Source organism: Leptopilina heterotoma, unplaced genomic scaffold, assembly GCF_015476425.1.
Source record: "Leptopilina heterotoma isolate Lh14 unplaced genomic scaffold, ASM1547642v1 Lhet_803, whole genome shotgun sequence".
In the NCBI taxonomy this organism is placed as follows: domain Eukaryota; kingdom Metazoa; phylum Arthropoda; class Insecta; order Hymenoptera; family Figitidae; genus Leptopilina; species Leptopilina heterotoma.
In genome coordinates this window covers 114,649-118,338 of record NW_025111183.1, presented here as the reverse complement: position 1 = coordinate 118,338, position 3,690 = coordinate 114,649, and positions in this window count along the sequence as shown.

Sequence of the window (3,690 nt, the reverse complement as noted above, 5' to 3'; positions counted from 1 at the left end):
AAAAAAGAAAAAGCACGAACAAAACTGAAGGTTGTACTGGTTAGATGGAAAAGAATTGAAAAAAGGTACAGGAGCGAAGGACGTAGACGGGCACAAAACTTGCTGATAGCAAAAATTTATATTAATGCGTCCAACAGCGAACTATATATAAATATATACCATACTTGTCCTTTACTCTCATAGCACGCAATAACCCTAAGAGATGTTCTCGAGGACATCCTTCTAGGAGAACCCTCACGATGTTACCCACAACCCCAGAGTCATATAACGCGCTCCAGCGATTTTTCGTTTAACATGAATTAACAAAAGGTAGTTTTTAATGATCTTCATTCTTTATTATATTATTACTTAGATAAAAAAACAAACATTTTCTGGTTGTTACGCCTCGTTTGTTTTATTTATCGCAAGTATAGAAAAATACTCACCCAGAGCTTAAATGGGACTCTTGCAAAAATCGATTTTTTTTAATTTATTGCTTCCGCAAAAAACAAATAAGGCTGGAAGTACTTTCGAAAAAAAGTGTATTCCGTTTAAAGCGAGTTAGAAAAGAAGTTCACAAGTCATAACTTGTGAACTTTTTTTCTAACTCGCTTATGAGAACTTTCAACAAATTATTATTACTTTTTATAACCATGTAAAAAGTAGCATGTATACTGGGTCAAAATTTGTGAAGTGGGCAACTAATTTTCAGTTGGTCAATATTTTTCATGAAATTTATGTTTTTCTGTTTGAAATAATAAATAAAAAATACAAGTTGAACAGTTTTGCAAAATTCGTTTTTTTGTTGTACATATTGTTAAATAAACTTTTTTGCATGAATTTAAAAAAGTTTTTTTTTAATAAAGTAATAGGTAAAATTTAATGATTTTTGGTATGATTATATAAAAATAACACGATTTTTGATTAACATTTTTCATTTTAAAATTTAACGTAATTTGATAAAATTATAAATAATTTATTTAAACAAATGAAAATAAATGCAACTTCTCGATCTGTTATTTTATTTTTCACAATTGAATATTCTTCCTTATTTAATGCCCAAGTATTACCAAAAAGAAAAAATTGGTATTTTACATTTGTTCAAAAGATATAATTATAATTATGTTAATAACAATAAGCATTAAAAAATCATAAAATCTTAAAAATATTTTTTTAGCTTTATTAATTAACAAAATTAATTAAAAAACCTATTAAAATAATGTTTGAGTGTTTCTGATATAAGAAAAAAGTATAACAATTTATTAAATTGTTTAAACAATTAATTGTTATTTTTTTAAATCTGCACTTAGGGCTAGAAATTTCTAGTTTTTTTACAATAATTGTGCAATTTGTCATGAGTAAAACATTTGCTAATGATAAAAAAAATAATTAATTAAACATTGTCTAAACAATTAATTGTTGTTACATTTTTCATAAATTGTATTTGGGATTAGAAATTTCTAGTTTTTTCTGTATTGTGCATTTTCTTGTAACTACCACATTTAAGTATCAAAGAAAAACAAAAAATTAAATATTTGAACATTGTTTAAACAATTTATTCTATTAATTTTTCAATTTACTGTACTTAAAACTATAAATTCCTAGTTTTTTCTTAATTGTGACATTTTTTATATAACTTAAACACTTAAGTATAAAAGAAAAACTAAAAATTTATTATTTAACCAATGTTTAAACAATTTATTAACATTTATTTTATTATTTTTTTTTTATTTAATTTTTCAGTTGATTGCATTTAGAAAAAACTAGATATTTCTAGCCCTAAGTACACTTTATGAGAAAAACAGCAATTAATTGTTTAAACAATGTTTAATTAATTTATTTTTATTTTTTATCATTACCAGTTGTTTTACTCTTGACAAATTGCACAATTATTGAGAAAAAACTAGAAATTTCTAGCCTTTAGTACAGATTAAAAAAAATAACAACAATTAATTATTTAAATAATTTAATAAATTGTCATACTTTTTTCATACATTAAAAACACTCAATCATTCTTTTAATTAGTTTTTTGATTAATTTTCTTAAATAATAAAGCTAAAAAAAATATTTTTAAGATTTTATGATTTTTTAATGCTTATTGTTATTAACATAATTATAATTATATCTTTTGAACAAATGTAAAATACCAATTTTTTCTTTTTGGTAATACTTGGGCATTAAATAAGGAAGAATATTCAATTGTGAAAAATAAAATAACAGATCGAGAAGTTGCATTTATTTTCATTTGTTTAAATAAATTATTTATAATTTTATCAAATTACGTTAAATTTTAAAATGAAAAATGTTAATCAAAAATCGTGTTATTTTTATATAATCATACCAAAAATCATTAAATTTTACCTATTACTTTATTAAAAAAAAACTTTTTTAAATTCATGCAAAAAAGTTTATTTAACAATATGTACAACAAAAAAACGAATTTTGCAAAACCGTTCAACTTGTATTTTTTATTTATTATTTCAAACAGAAAAACATAAATTTCAATAAATATTTACCAACTGAAAATTAGTTGCCCACTTTACGAATTTTGACCCAGCTATAACTTTCGTTCAGCTTAATATTTTTCAATCGGATAAGGCTATAAATTTAAGTTAGACTAAGACCAAAGAGACTGTAAAGTTTCGTTTTAATCGGTAAAGTAGTCTTTATGTTTATCCCGGACAAAATATTGCGGACAGACATACATACATACACACATACATACATACATAATTTTTTTAATTGTCATTTTTAGAATTATTACTACTCGAATAGAAAAACTAAACATGAATTTTTAAATTCTATGCAATGTACCGACAAAAGTCTGATCTTATTTATAAAGATTGCGTTATTGGAACTGGAATTTATTTTTTAATAAAAAAAATTGTAAATAATAATAATTTAATTAGAAAAAAAAATTAAATTTTTCAATTTAGTGTAATATTTGAATAAAAAATCGCTCAAAAAATTTAATTTTAATTAATAATTAATTAATAATTGTTTTTTTAATTTCATGTTACATTCAAGTAAGATATCGCTCGAAAAAAATCGACAAATTCGATAATTCAAATTAATTGTTTTTTACTTTTAGTGTTACATTCAAGTAAGAAATTAATTAAAAATAAATTTAAATTTTTCAATTTAGTGTAATATTCGAATAGAAAATGGCTCAAAAAATAGAAAATCTTATAAAAAGACATAGCAAAATTATTTAAATCAAATAAAAAATATTTTTTTTAATAATAATTTAAAATAATAGTAATTTAGTTTATTTAATTTTAATAATTAATTATTTTTTTAATTTGTTTAAATAATTTAATTTATTCAATTTTTATTCCTTGTTTAATTTATTTGAATAATTAAATAAATTATTTAGATTTAATTGATTAATTAATTAAATTATTGTTTTTTCAATTTAATGTTACATTTGTTACATCCTGAGCGAAAAGCGAGGTTATTTTGAATTTTAATTATTATTTATTTTATTTCGGAGGAATGGTAGGCTGATTAAGTCAAGTTGGTAAAGCTTGACTATTTATTTTTATGTGAGTACATTGTTTTCTATCGATCCTGCGGGGGTCGTCTTACAATTATTTCAAATTTAATTGTTAGATAATTACCTTTTCTGTAGCATTTTAGGATATTTAATAAATTTAACTCTAAAATTTAATGATTTTAAATTTTAAATAAAATATTTATTATATTTGATTA